This window comes from Xenopus laevis, chromosome 1L (assembly GCF_017654675.1).
Source record: "Xenopus laevis strain J_2021 chromosome 1L, Xenopus_laevis_v10.1, whole genome shotgun sequence".
Classification (NCBI taxonomy): Eukaryota; Metazoa; Chordata; class Amphibia; order Anura; family Pipidae; genus Xenopus; species Xenopus laevis.
Window position 1 is genome coordinate 72056014 of NC_054371.1, and position 16996 is coordinate 72073009.

Below are 16996 nucleotides of genomic sequence, written 5' to 3' on the forward strand. Positions count from 1 at the left end.
GTATTAAAAAAAAATATTCGTGGCAGTCGGAGAGAGACCGGACCGGACAATGGGGTAGGCGTCAGAGCAGGTAAGTGCCTGGCGCCCCCCTACTCTGCCTACCCCTAATTCCGGCCCTGCTCCAAAAACCATTCCAGTTAACAAGAAACCCTCAATTGACTTGTAACTTGTACCAACTGACCTACCTGATCTTGTTTATTCACAACTCAAAATTCATGTTAAGTATATGCCTAGTAACGAAATTGATCACTGAAAAAAATTAGGCTGGTTGCTTTTGTCTTTTCACATGCAATTTCGCCCATCTCAGACTCCCCTCTGCTTTCTTCTTGCTGACTTAGATTTACCCCTATAACACTCAGGTATGCAGTCTTCCTGTACTACAAACTTGAGCCATTACTAAACCAGTCCTATGCTCCAACCAGCCACACATTACTTGAACCAGACATTACTTTCAGGTGCTACGGGCTCATTGGGTTATAGTTATATGGAAGAGATACTTTGTGTTGAAGAGATGTCGTTGTTGTTGTGTTGAGTGTTGAAGCTGAGTGGTGACTTATGCAGGACTTATACAGTATGCTACCAACTTTAAACCAGTACATTAAGCACAATACAGCAAAAATATGTCAACTCTTTGATGAATTGCTGATTTACTCATTTCATACACACTGCTCTACCTTAGATACTGCTTGGGAAACCACATATTAATCCAGCAACTGAAAAGATTAAAGTTAATATCTTAATTCACACAAAAATATAGATCAATATTTTTATTTTTGTTGTTGTGTTAGTTGTTAGTTACTTTAGAAATATCAGTACTGAAAACTGTCTAAGGAGCCTGTGGACATCACAATTTTATGTTCAATGGTAACATTCCATGGTATGGTCCCTAACCTAACGGGGGTTGGGAATTAGCATAGCACATTCAAGTTGTTTATTGTTTCATCCATCAATTTGCAAGCTGGCTGAATAAATGACATTGGGTAACACAGGTTTCCAGGGTAATGCTAGCCTGAGTAGATATCATTTTATGTGAACAGGGGCATTATTAAAATATAGGGTTTCATAACAATATTCAGACTCCTGATTAATGGGTATAATAGAAATGCCTATCCTTAATATTACTAGGATTATGCTTGACAATGCTTAAACTTGCAATTGCTATTGAACAATAAAATGCACTACTATAAGCCTCACGTAGTTACATAGTTAAATTGGGTTGAAAAAAGACAAAGTCCATCAAGTTCAACCCCTCCAAATGAAAACCCAGTGTCCATACATACACCCATCCCTACTTTTAATTAAATTCTATATACCCATACCTATACTAACTATAGAGCTTAGTATCACAATTGCCTTTGATATTATGTCTGTCCAAAAAATCATCCAAGCCATTCTTAAAGGCATTAACTGAATCAGCCATCACAACATCACCCGGCAGTGCATTCCACAACCTCACTGTCCTGACTGTGAAGAACCCCCTACGTTGCTTCAAATGAAAGTTCTTTTCTTCTAGTCTAAAGGGGAGGCCTCTGATACGGTGATCCTCTTTATGGGTAAAAAGGTCCCCTGCTATTTGTCTATAATGTCCTCTAATGCATTTATATTATTTTTGCCAAAGTGCATAACCTAGCATTTATCAACATTGAACCTCATTTTCCAGTTTGCTGCCCAGTTTTCCAATTTAGACAAATCACTCTGCAAAGTGGCAGCATCCTGCATGGAACCTATAGTTCTGCACAATTTAGTATCATCTGCAAAAATAGAAACAGTACTTTCAATGCCCACCTCCAGGTCATTAATAAACAAGTTGAAAAGCAAGGGACCTAGTACAGAGCCCTGCGGTACTCCACTAACAACACTGGTCCAATCAGAAAATGTTCCATTTACCACCACTCTTTGTAGTCTATCTTTTAGAAAGTTCTCTATCCAGGTACAAATACTATGTTCCAGGCCAACATTCCTTAATTTAACCAGTAACCTTTTGTGTGACACTGTATCAAATGCTTTAGCAAAGTCTAAGTAAATCACATCCACTGCCATCCCAGAATCGAGGTCCCTGCTTACCTTCTCATAAAAAGAAATTAAGTTAGTCTGGCAAGATCTATTACGCATAAAACCATGCTGGCACAAACTCATACTATTATGATTTGCTATGAAGTCCAGTATCTTATCCTTTATTAACCCATAAATTTCAGTTTTGCAGGTACAGGTATGGGACCTACCTGTTATCCAGAATCCTCAGGACCTGGGGTTTTCCGGATAATGGACCTTTCAGTAATTTGGATCTTCATACCTTAAGTCTACCAGAAAATCACGTAAACATTAAATAAACCCAATAAGCTAGTTCTGCTTCCAATAAGGATTAGTTATGTCTTAGACTGGATCAAGTACATAGTACTGTTTTATTATAACAGAGAAAAATCATTTTTAAAAAATTTGGATTATTTGATTATAATGAAGTCAATGGGAGGCAGCCTTTCTGTAATTTAGAGCTTTCTGGATAACGTTTTTATGGATAATGTATCCCATACCTGTAATACAAAGTACAATATGAAAATACTTATAGGAGCAGATTTATCATAGGTCGAGGTGAATTTTCAAATAAAAAAAATTGGAATTTTGAGCTATTTTTTGTGTACTTCGACTAGGGAATAGTCCAAATTCCATTCGAATTTCTATAAAATTCAAAAATTCGAATATCGAAATTTATCATGTACTGTCTCTTTAAAAATTCAACTTTGACCATTTTCCATCTGAAACCTGCAGAATTGCTGTTTTAGCCTATGGGGGACCTCATAGAACCTATTTGGAGTCAATTGGTGGACTTTGAAAACTCAACTTTTTTTTGGGAAAAACTTCGAATCGAATTTGATCGATTTTGATTCCTTAGATTCGAACGATTCAAATTCAGCCAAATACGGACCTATTTGATCAAAAACTGACCTATTCGGCCCAAAAAAAACTTTGACTTAATTTCGGTTGGTCTTTTTGAATTCGAATTCTGACGTTTTTTCAATTTGAAATTCGACCCTTGATAAATATGCCCCAAAATGTCAGATAACTGTGCTAAATTTAGTTGCTTTATCATCCATCACAACTACTTATTCTGAAAATGATGTAACACATTACTAATGCAAACTGCAGTCACTTTTTCCTAATGCTGTATTCAAGGTTTCCATCTAAGAAACTATTTGCCCTTACTACAAGTAAAGGAAACACTGTGCTCATTTTCCAAAGCATATCTAGTAAACTGTAGCCATCAATTGCACAAGAGAAGGTTTACAGAAATAGCAAGCATGATCACAGCAAGGGAATGTTCATAGTGTGTGATGCTAAAAATATCATTACAAATGTGGTAGCAAAATATTTAGATTTGAGCCAAGATATTTTCCTCTTTCAAATATCAGAGTTTATTGAGATGATGAGCACTTCACATAAGGAACCCAGCTAACTGATGTGTAAGTTTAGTATGATGATTATGGTAAGAAACAAAGATATATATATATAACTATAAAATATATAAAATCTGTAAAGAATTCATACATTGAGGGGGTTATTTATCAAAGGTCGAGTTGGGTTACCGAAAAATCTGCGTTTTCAAGGGTATTTTCAGTAAAAACTAGCGCCAACAACATTGTCTCTTTTGCTAGATTCGATTTTTTACTAGGGTTTGACAAAATCCACAAGTTTTTTTATTCATGAACAGAATCCCTCACAAAAGACGTTGGGTGGATGTCCAAATAATGAACGGAATCAGTACCTAATTTGCCTTTATACATATGAAAAATGACCTGATAACAAGATTTGTTAAGGTCAGTTGAGAAAACAAAGACTTTAGTGACTGCAGTATACCCAAATATAGTAGAGAAACAACTGTTATTGATCTGAACCCACATTTTTCATTCTGTATCCTAGTACAGGTATGGGATCCATTATCCAGAAACCCGTTATCCAGTAAGCTCTGAATTACTGAAAGGCCGTCTCCCATAGACTCCATTTTATCCAAAATATCAAAGTTTTAAAAACAATTTCCTTTTTCTCTGTAATACTAAAACAGTGCCTTGAACTTGATCAAAACTTAAATAAAATGAATCCTAATTGGAAGCAAAAACAGATTATTGGGTTTATTTTATGTTTACATGTTTTTCTAGCAGACTTCAGGTATGCAGATCCAAATTACAGAAAGATCCATTATCTGGAAAATCCCAGGTCCCGAGCATTCTGGATAACAGGTCCTATACCTGTACTTCCATGCAGAACCAAATACTATAGTGATTACAGTACCTACTGGGATTTAAGACTGTATGACCCATTTGATTTCTCTAAACTAGTAATTAAAGCACAGACGTCTGAAGAATTTTGACGCACAACAAATTTTATGTGCGTGACTATTCTGACACGCGACCAAATTTTTATGGAGCGGCTGATTTTTGTTTATTTGCTGGCGGCAAAACAGAGCGGTGCTTCCTAAACTCTGCAGCTGCTGAAATGCCAGGTAGGATAAGATTTGTAAAGAGTGCCTATTTGTTCTGAATTTTCAAATGAACACTTATTTACTGTCCTAGATATTTTTTAACTTATAAATTACAAATAACAGTGTTTTTATGTATTTGTAATCTTATTATGGGCTAAGGAGAGCCATGACCAAATTTTTTAAATCAAAGAGAGATGGGATTAAACGTGGTTATCAAACAGGGGGTTGAATTAATAATGTCATAAAACAACTGTTTTGTTTTGATGAACATTGGCTCTGATATTGAGGATAAATCATCAGTCCCTTTCATTGGTCTGTTGTTTATCATTAATTGATTATTTTCTGGAATCGTAAAATATACACTTACTTTACAGGAATAAAGCAGACCTTAGTTTTAGTTCAGTAGAGGCATAATTAAACACTTTATTATCTTTCAATACTACGCAAAATACAGTTTAGGCCATAGGCATGGACCACTTGAACTAAGGATGGATCTTATTAAAGGAATGTTTGGGACATAATCTTATGCATGTTTTAAAATATTTGTTTTAATTTTGTTATATGCAAAACATTGTAAATTCAATTTTAGTTGGATGCTTGAACATAATGCTCTGATATTTTTAGAGCCAATTTGACATCTTAAAGGATAGCATCAAAATAATTTGAAAATTAAAAAAAATATTTCCTATTTTCTTCAATACTAGAATATATGCAATATTACTGTATAACAATTGTAAAATCATTTGCCCTGTACTTGCCAGGAGTGCGAATATATTGGAATAATCTGACAGTGGATCTCTTACTGAGCGTATCAGAAATTTCCCCACAATATAGATGCTAGTGAATGGAATTAGAGGAACATACCTATAACCTGATCTCATATACAGGCTCTCCTGTAGAATTCAAGGCTGTTCCATATGCAATAACAAATGCCACAAATAACACATGATGAAAGTAAAGCATGTGAGATAGAAAATTGCATCAACATATTGATATATAGTGAAACACCACTGCTCACATGTCTGTACTTGTAATTTAAAGAGCCCAAAGAATGAAATGATGTTATGGTTGAGTTAAAAGTGACGTTGTGACCTGCAATGTCAATATCGCAATACAAACAATTTAGGCAGAAAGAATAGACACACTAATATTTATGTCCACAGTGTTATGTATACTGCCCTTATTGGTGTACAATCTTCCTGTTAGTACCTCACACAGTAAATATTAGACATACACCAAATCCAGGATTAGGTTCAAGATTCAGCCAGCATTTTGATTTTTTTCAGCAGGATTTGTCTTCAGTTGAGTCAAATAATAAAAAAAAATAGTGGCATCAGTAAAATCCACAATGTATAGCACTATAGATCCATAAATATACAATGGGACCTTTCCCTTGCTATTATACTACTAACATCTAGGTGCAGATTTATTTAATTAACCCTCGATATTCGACTGCCGAATGTAAATCCTTCGACTTCGAATATCGAACGATCAAAGGAATAATCGTTCGATTGAACGATTAAATCCTTCGAGGATTTTCCTTCAATCAGAAAATTGTTAGGAAGCCTATGGGGACCTTGCCCATAGGCTAACATTGGCCTCGGTAGGTTTTAGGTGGCGAACTAGGGGGTCGAAGTGTTTTTTAAAGAGACAGTACTTTCACTATCAAAATGAATAGTCAAACGATTTTTAGTTGAATCGTTCGATTCGAAGTCGAAGTCATAGTCGAAGCAGCCTATTCGATGGTCGAAGTAGCCATATTCAACCATTCGAAATTCTAAGTATTTTTTCTTCTATTCCTTCACTCGAGCTAAGTAAATAGGCCCCCTAATGAATTAAGCATGTGAAAATATCTATAATTAAAACAATTTATCATATAGAAGATATGATAGTTAACTTAGAGGTTAAGTGAGCACCTATTGATGAGGAATCTCATACTAGAGACCCTGGTTCAATTTCCTGTGGCAAACGCCTAGTGCCCAAAATTTATAGCTATAGGACTTTTCTTCAGTGTTGCTCTCTTGTGTTCCAAGAGTCTCTAACCTCTTCCCTATGAGGATTTTAAAGAAAGTAATCCCATATGCGTAGTAAAGATATAAAAGGGAGAAAGTACTAAAGTCACTTATGGGGAAAATATGTGCAATGCAAATCGTTTTTCTTTGCGAGAATTGCATTTATTGAAGTTTGCAAACCAGCAAAGGTATTTAGCATCTATTAGAATATAGACAACATACTTTTTAACTTTGCTCTAGTGAGCAATGTATGTATAAAAAACCAAGAAAATGTTACTTTGCCAAAAAAAACACCAAAATCAAGAATTCCCAGCTGCTCATTTTTACAGGTATTAACACTTTCCTGACTTTTATTAAATTATTATAATTATTATTGAAAATTGATGGGTTGATAAATCAGCACCTTAATATTAAATGAGTTTTTGTAAGTTTCTGTTTTGTTCCTTTGTACTCCATATATGGCTTTTATTACATTCTCCCAAAATATTTTTTTTCATCAGAAAATATATAAAGGACATATGGCTGGGGATAAGGATATTGCTTATGCACACAAACCTACCCATGCTATGACATTGAACATGACAAACGGATATGGGTAATGCACAATGTCTCCTTGTATTTATAAGGAGCATAATCATATAAATTATGCATTCTTCTTCTTTCTGTCTTTAAACAGCACAGTCAAAACACATAATGAGTTTGTTTGTTTTTTCCGGATCCCAGCTGAACATCTCAGTATGCAAACATACGAGTTTTTAACATCGGCATTTCATCAGAGAACAGCAGACATCTGACAGCTATGTTATTTGATTTTAATTAATTATAGCTAAACTGATCAAAGCATTTTCTCAACTTGAATTACATAAAAAATAGAAAGATACATAAAATGCTAATAATGTTGATGTTCCTTCGTAGTAAAAGAAAGACAAAAAAAAACATTTGTCCCATCAATTCGTTTTAAGGCCTATTTTATATGCAATTTAAAGAGAAAACATTTCATAAAGTCTAAAATTCCCTTTGGATGTCATCTGTTTGTATTTCGGCTCCATTATTATTCTTACCACACCAAAAATACCCAAATTAATTGCGCTCCATGTGTCTCAGCTGCACCAGCTGCAAACAAATAAAGTTTTTTTTTTTAATCAGGCTTTTGTTCTAACAACAGATTTTCTTATGGAGAAACACCACAACATAGCATGCCTTCCATGATTGGGGCTAGTATTAAATTCACACTCTTGAGTAATCTATACCATAACCAGTACAATATTTCCTGCTGAGAGGAGCTTCCACCAAGTGTTTTGATTCTGTCCAAAATATTATTAAATGGTTCCATTTTTAAACATTTCTTATAATTAAACTTTAAACTGGCATAGGGGAACATCATTTTGGTACAGGTATAGGATCCCTTATCCGGAAACCCGATATCCAGAAAGCTCTGAATTACGGAATGGCTGTCTCCCATAGACTCCATTTTATCCAAATAATTCAAATTTTTAAAAATGATTTCCTTTTTCTCTGTAATAATAAAACAGTAGCTTGTACTTGATCCCAACTAAGATATAATTAATCCTTATTGGAAGCAAAACCAGCCTATTGAGTTTATTTAATGTTTAAATGAATTTCTAGTAGACTTAAGGCATGAAGACCCAAATTACGGAAAGATCCGTTATCCGGAAAACCCCAGGTCCCGAGCATTCTGGATAACAGGTCCCATACCTGTACTTCATAATTATATATATATATATATATATATATATATATATTTTTTTTTTTTATTTTATTTTTTTTTTTTCTTTGTTTAACATTGTAATCAATACCTTGTACAATAGCAGGCACACAGATATTTCATTTTATATCTACTTTTTATTGGTGTTCATTTAAAGATTTTGTTACAAATGCACAATTATGTTTTTATAAACAATATTATTTACAGTCTTATATTTTTGGTACTTTTACTGGGGGCGAAAACAACTTCTGCATTTGGTTCAGTAATACAGTACATGAAAAAGATTTTTGGGCCTGGGTTTGGCTTTTGCTGGGACACATGACATCTGACATTTTCTTGTGTTCACAGCGGGTATTTTAATTAGCTCTGCAAGAAGGTGATAGAGCGCATGGGGCATTGGCATTTCTGCTGTCAGGTAAGGTAATTAGTAAAGCTTTCAATTCTCCAGTGAGTAATAGTGAGAGCTGTGCTCCTGGATGTGCCATGATGGCAAGGAATACATAAGGGTCACTTATCAAAACTGGGCAAATTTGCCCATGGGCAGTAACCCATTGCAACCAATCAGACAGCTGCTTTCATTGTTCTACCTATCAGTGATAGGTTGCTATAGGTAACTGCCCATGGACAAATTTGCCCAGTGTTGATAAATGAGCCCCAAAAGTAAGTTGTGCTAACACGGAGGCTAGAAACTTTTTAAGCCAAGTGACTTAACACAGGGTCTCCAACTGTTTTGGGATGCATCAGTCTCCACTGTTGCAATTTAGTAACCAGTGCATTCAAAATGCTATGAACATTTTAGAAAAAAAATTCTAAATGATCATGTACCAAGTGATTCATATTTCACCCTGAACCTGATTAAGGGTCTTCTGAATCATGTTGTCTAGTTTATGCCAGTAAAGTTATCCAATCCATTTATTAAAATTATGTAAGAAATGTATTTATGTCTAAATATGGGATATACACTTTTGTCTTTGGTTGATGCCACACTTTGTTTACTGTAATGTCAACACGGAGACTTGGAACAAACAATGCACTGGAGGTATGTTACCTAGGTGGGAATGTGGATGAGGATTGTTTGTTCTGAGTAATACTCAGTATTTTCTTCCATCCCACATTTTCTCCATTAATTCTGTATTCATATATCAATAGTTGGGCTTCTCCCTCATATATCTTAACTATAATTTGCACTATTATTTTATTTTTCTAAGGTTCTCCAGCTCTTGATTTGTTTTGCTTCCTAACTCTTACTGACTTTTTAGCAGATACCTATGGGCCTGCAGCATTGTTGGAAAATAGTTCTACTACAATACAGTATATAGATAAAAACATATAAGTTAATTTATAATTCTGTTATGTACAACTTTTCTAAATATGTACAGGTCTGGGACTTGTTATCCAGAACGCTTGGGACCTGGGGTTTTCTGGATAATGGATCTTTCAGTAATTTGGATCTTTAAGTCTACTAGAAAATCATGGAAACATTAAATAAATCCAATAGGCTGGTTTTGCCTCCAATAATGATTAATTATATCTTAGTTGGGATCAAGTACAGTGTTCTGTTTATATAGGCTTGTCAGCCTATATACAAATTTACTAATTAGGTTATTTATTTAATTCCATTTTGGATCTTGTGTGTTTTTGGAAACTGTTTCACCTTTTTGCAAAGTTTCAGTAGATTCTCATTAAAATCCATCAGTTTGATGCCCCTCAGACAGCAAAGACAAAAAGAAGAAAAATATATTGTCTTTATATTCCAAATCTATCTAAGCCTACCTAATAGTGCCAGCTGCTCAGCATAACACTACATATTCTACTGCAGTGTCTTAGAATGAGTCTATGTGATCAATATAGAACACAGTTCTGGTATCAGTCAATGTCAGTGAAAAATCCCATGTAAGCATAATTAAGAACTAAGGATATAATTGTGTAAAGAACATGAGAGGCGGAACAGTAACCCAGCATAACTGTGTATTAAAAGATCATGTCAAAGACTCGTGCTTTGCCAGGAAAATCCTTCTACTTCATTTGAAAAACACAAAGTAAAACCTTTAAAACACTTAAGAAGTTACCTATCTCAAACATTAAAGCAATTGAAAAACGGACCTTATAATATTTTTCATTATCACGATATATATATTTTTCGTGTAATATTTTATAAATCAATTTAACATTCTTACAACATTTATTCTGTAGAATACTTTACCACACCTGAGTAAACAGCTCTTGATACTCTCTGTTTGTTTATGATAGCAGCTGCCATATTAGCTTGGTGTGACATCACTTGCTGCCTGAGGGAGGGAGGGGGAGAGGAGCAAATTGAGCATGCTCAAGCCGTGCCTTGGAGGTTTAAGCTGAAAGAATGAAGTCTGATACAGAAGTCCATGTGTACACAATAGAAGGACAGAAATGCAGTGTTTCTTTTGACATAAAACTCAGAGAAGCGGGGTTTACTGGTGTATTCATATACACCTTTCTGATAAAGCTGACTTTGTTACTTTCCTTCTCCTTTAACGACTAATATTATTGTTTCTCTTATCCCTTTATGTAGAAGGAGATAGGCACAATAGGTGAAAGGGGTATTTCACAAATTGTAAGGCTCCCAAAACATACCTTGGTGGTCATAATGAAAATTCTGCTGGGATAATTTAATTATTATAACCCTTTCATTAGAATTAGTATTAGAGAGTTTGACGCTTCCAAAATAGTAAACTGCGCTCACTAGTTTCCAAGTAGTTCCATACTATCCAGCCAACTGAAAAGAAGGAACCACAGCTTAAAGGTTCTGGAACGTATTACATCACTGTAACTCTACTTTAACCAGCAACATCTTTAGAATGACATCTTCATTGGGATTTGTAAATAAAAATGTATTTCAGATTTATTTAATGTGATTGTGGTTAACATATTCAAACATTATTCTGCTCAAATAGCCTGAATAATCAAAAATATGATCTGCATACTTTCATAAAATATATGGTTGCTTCCATGTTAGTTTATCTGATGAGAAGAATTGAAAACCTGATTCAGGGAATCTAATAAAACTATACTCCATGGCTAAAGTGCAATGTGCAATTTTTTTGTGATAACAGATATTTCAGCTTATTTTTTTTAAAAAAATTACTTTTTAAGACTTTCAAGATCAGCTTTAAAACTTTTTATTTTTATAACAGTGTTCATTTTAGAATAAAGCATTCTGGAATGTATCTGTAACTATTCAGGCCTGAAAACTCATGTTTCCTGGTTAGATGCTGGCATGTGTTTTGGAGACATTTTGTATCATAAGTTGATATGCTTATTTTATTCATACTTATTATTGTCCACTGTTTATAATATGTTCTACCTATATGTATGGTAAAAATTGGAATGTCCCACTGTATGTGAACAAACAAATATTCACTAGACCATGACATATCCTTAGTTTATTAAAAATCTGTATTATTTTATCATTGTAAAAGGTCCTTTTATGAGATTTATAAAATGCTTATTATTATTTTTATAATATGACGAGAACAAAATTTGCTCTATTTTAGTATGTCATAGAACCTGAACATTAACTAGGATTTCCTAACTGAAAGTAACATCTGCTTGATTTGGATTGGCAGAACCAGTGCACCTGTTATTATTGACTTACTTTTCTTCTTGCTAAGTATGACTACAGTTTTTGTTGCAGTGGTTGCAATGCTTTTCCCTTGGTTTGGCAGAGATGTTACTAACTGCCTGAGGTTTCTTCTGTATAGATGTGTATTTCTGCCTCATAATCCGCATTATTACCATCTCAAAACCATCCTGCCTACCTCTTCATTCTAGGTTGAAAACCCTTCACAGATGGATTAATTCAGGGCAAAGCCTAATGGGCATAGGCATAGTCTACACTTGTTAGAGGCTGTCACGATCGCCGCCCGGAGCAGGTCCAGGAGCTCCGGGCGGCGCGTCCTCCCCTGCCGCCGGCGCGATGACGTCAGCGCGTCGACGCCGGCGCAAGGATGCCGATGACGTCACTATGGCGCCAAATTCAAATATAAAAGCCATACCAAGATGCCAGAATGGCGCCCAAGTATAGGATTCATTCATGTGAGTTTCCTGGGTTTCCTGTCTGCTTTTCTGAAGACTTATCTTGTTCCTGTTTGTTGCTGACCTCTTGCCTGGACTTTTGGACTTTGCTGATATTCTGCCTGCCCTTGAACCCTTGCCTGGACTTTGGTTATTCTCCTGATTTACCCCTTGTTGGACATGGCAACCTTGACTCCCTTGTGGGCTTCCTCCTTGATCCTGGCAACCTCCCTGGTGGGAGCATCCCGGCTCCCTGACAGAGGCATGGACACACTCAAATGAAAAAGCAATAATATTATCTACAGATTTTTGAAATTTGCAAAAATATTATAAGAAACATTTTATATTGTAACAGAATTCACACAATATCATAACCTGGTCGTATACATAGGTGCCAAATATTTTCATTCTATGTAATATGGTTAATGCTTGACAAGGAAAGGGAACAGGAAAAATTAAGGCAGAATTGAGGGGCAAAGAAAAAGTAGAGCTGCTGATTAGGCTTTTGGTCTACTAAGTTTTCATTTCATCCACATATCTGTTGGCAGTACAGGTTATTGTTGAGCATGATTCATGAAATATTACAGAATAACCCTAAATTTGAATAATTACTATAAATCCCTATTTTCCAGTAATAACATGAATGTTTATCTTTGTTGTAGAATATCAGCAAAAGAGACATTTGAAAGAGCTCTGTTGCCCTAAAGTTATTAGCCTTCAATTCCTACAGTATATTGCACCGTTTTTAAACTTTTCAATTAAAATTACTCTCACCTAGCTCTCCATAGTCTCCCATAATATTATAAACCTTTTCCAACATATGTCCATCACAACTTAATCTCAGAGTTTAGTTCTCGCATTGAACACTGTACCCAACCCAAAATGTGCATTTCTCCTTCTGGGGTTGGAGGGCAGAGCATGAAGGTCATTTATATATTTGAGGAATTGACTACTTGCTAAAATATATACTTTTAGAAGCATAGGTAAATTAAAATGAAAAATTTGGTATACATTTATACACTATATTAATTTTTCTTGGGACTATGACTAGGGATGTAGCGAACTGTTCGCCGGCGAACTAGTTCGCGCGAACTTCGACTGTTCGCATCCGCCGCAAGTTCGCGAACGTCGCGCGACGTTCGCCAATAGGCGTTCGCGTCAAAATCGTTCGACCATTCGACCATTCGATCGCTAAAATCGAACGATTTTCGTTCGATTCGAACGAAAATCGTTCGATCGAACGATTAAAATCCTTCGATCGTTCGAATGGAACGATTTTCGGATGTTCGGCGTTCGCGAACACATACTCGGCGGTTCGCTACATCCCTAACTATGACTAAATGGCTGAACTAAAAGGGGCCCTAGTCCAGTGCCTAACCTTAAAAAGGAGCTTGAACAAAATGAACACTGTTCCAAATGATAAACTGTAGCAGTACTTACCTAAACTTTTTCTCATTCAAACATTTCTGTGTATCTGTAGTTATTGTTGTATAGTCATTTTAGCCAGTGATTTTCAAACTGTGTGGTGATGTTCCTGGGGGAACTTGGGGCAGTGGAAGAGGACATTTTAGTGTTAGATTTGGTGCCTCTTTTCTTTGATACACTAGAAAGCCCTGTTTGAGGACCATTTAGAGTGAGATTTGAAATGAAAATATTTTAACTGTTTTATATAATTTTGGAACTATGTCTGAATGACTAATGCACCAATATTTCTCAAATTCTGAATCCTTGTTTTCTGGCAAGGGGGCCTAACAAAAGGTTGGATCTTCAAGGTGATCTTAAACTGAAAAACCACTGCTCTAAATAAAAACATGCTAAATTAAAGCAAATAATTTGGAGAGTTACGTGTATTTGATGATCTGGTGATATGGTGATATTAATAGATTGATCGCTAGATAAATAGTGTGTGTATGTTTGTGTAAGCGTGTGTGTTTTAACACCCTGGTATTCCCACCAGTTCAGGGCTTCATTTTCTATAGGGAATCACTAGATCTCATAACAGAAAATCTTGAGATCTCTTTGCAAAGTCAATTTAGAAGAGAAAGCTTTCAAAGGGATCAAAGCTTTTCTTCAGTGTGAATTATTCCATTAAAGCTGAATGTGACATAATTACAAAAGATGTTAGATGCAGAATCTCATCAGGATTATCCGACACTCATCTTTGAAAAAGAAAAAAAAAGCCTCCGCAGCTGTTGCTGTCACAGCACAAATGTAAAACAAGTGCCAAGAACAAAAACTACTTGAAAGCAGTCACTGCTTTCCCTTGTATTCAGATTCCTAATCCACATTGGTTTTACAATATATGATGAAGTTCTTTTGTTAACCTAATACAACTTTAAGCGAAAAGAAAATGTTTTTCAAACGATATTTCACATGTTTTGAGAAAAACGAATGTGCCTTTACTGTCAATTTGATTTCTTTCTTTATGAACGCAGTGTTATATTACACAGAAGTGGTATTTAAAGGAGAGTATGTACATATCTGTGATATCACAATGACACAGAATTAGTGCATATTTTTAAGAATCTATAATCATCCCACTGTATTGTTACACACTGGGAAAAATAAAACTTTAGATTTTATATTGTCACTAATCATAAAATACTTTGCCTCTTTTGCCAGGGATTAGATTTCCCTCATACATTATTAATGAAGTTAAACTACTAGTAACATGCCAAATATGCTGCATAGGAGATTTGTGACTAATCCAGCAAAAAATAGGCCCAGTCACACAATGATAGAAAAAAAAAGAACAAATGTCAACAGTTTTACACTGGGACTGGATTAGGCAGACCATACTTAGTGATTTCTTACACAAGGATTATCTCACTTTTGCCTTTAAAGCATGACAGGCCACACTTTCCACCTGAAAAATAAGGCATTGGTCAAATAAAGCAAGTATGTGCGTCCAGCTGGAGCAAGGCTGAGGAATCTTCATTAAATTTGGTTTCAGATCTAACACAGCTATACGAGAGATGGACATTGTTTTGACAGACAGGCTATTATTGCCTTGAGAACAAATGTGAGATTATATTGAATTGAAGTTTAATTAGGTCAGCTGTAAATAGCCCCGGCGCTATACTTTCATCATGCTGCTATAACACAAAAATCTCCATGCAGAACCCTCATGCAATAAAAATAGAAATAAAATCTCAACTGCAATGTTAAATGATAGCTGCGCAATTAAAACAATCATTTTAAAAATTCTATGCAAGCATACATTTCCATGTGACACATTACCAGGGTATGTGGCTCTGGGCTGAAGCGTTAGAGATCTTGAAATAATAAAGGATTTTGTTGGATCCAAGAATGATCTCCGGTCAGTGTTGAAAGAAAAAATCTTATATCAAACATGGAATGTCACAGAAGGCGTTAGATGTAGAAATACTACAATTAAACATTATGGAAGAATTTTTGCTAATTTAGTCTTAATATGATCCAGCAAAACAAAAATTTCAAAATAAAAATGTAATCATTTTTCTCAAAGTTTTAATAATATAAGATGGTGTTTTTAAATTTTTTCTCTATAACGCTGATCATTTAGAATTGTGTAATGGTTTTAGCAGAGACTAGGCCCCATAGCAAAGTAATTATAAGGCTTCCCGAAATAATAAGACATTTTTATAAACTCTGGACCCCCTATACCTTTCCAGAAGCAAGGGTTGGCTCCCTTTATAGTTATGCCATCATGAGAATTCAAACAGTTTGAATGAGGGTCGGGCCTGAGTGCAGGCCGTGCAGCCATCGCACCCCTTCCGGACGCAGCTTTCTGTACACCTTCGCATCGGCGTGAGCATCCAGAGGGATCTGAAGGGGTGGGGGCCCGGGTGCACCCACTGGCTGCAATATTTTTGGAACCCCACTCAGTCTGAGCAAATGCTGAAGAAATGTGAATCACATTCTTTATTTTTTATTGAAATGTTTTTTGAGCAACTATTGTACACCCACCTGACTCAGGCCCCACCATTTTCATAACAAGCTCATGGCTAGTGATGAGCAAAAATTCGCAAAACACATTGAAGTCAATAGGCAACAATGTTTTTTTTTTTTACATGCGTCATTTTTTTCTTACTCCAAATACATTAAAGTCAATGGGCATTTTTGTCCAAATACATTAAAGTCAATGGGTGTTTTTTGTCCAATTGCATTAAAGTCAATGGAAGTTTTTTGTCCAAATGCATTAAAGTCAAGGATGTTTTTTCTTGGACCAACTTTTTTGTCTTGAATTTTGCCATAGTTTCACAAAAAATTTGCAGATGATGAAATGCCTAATGAAAAAATTTAACTCATCACCTTCAGGGAGGGTGTACCCCCCGAAACGGTTTACCCCCCTGAAACGTTGATACTGTTAATGATGTAATTAAAGGGGTAATCTCCCCAACTACAGATAAATGTTTGTGTATGCGGATCCGTAAAAAACTTGTTTCTCTTGAACCAAACAATTTATTATTATTTATTTATTTGAGCAAATACTTCTTAGTAGATTCAATGTATCAAATACAGTGACACACACCAAGTCCTCTTGTGCTTTACTCGCTTATAATACTTTTATTTCAGTTGCACAAAAATGCCTTTAGGGATAGATTTATCAAGATGTGTAAGAAACCAACAATGTAATTTCTTCAAGTTGTTATGTACTTGTGGCTTTTTCGGATACAGGATTAGAGTCTATTATCTAATCCAAGTTTACAATAGTGTAAATGTAAGTTATATAACTATATAATCAATAATAGT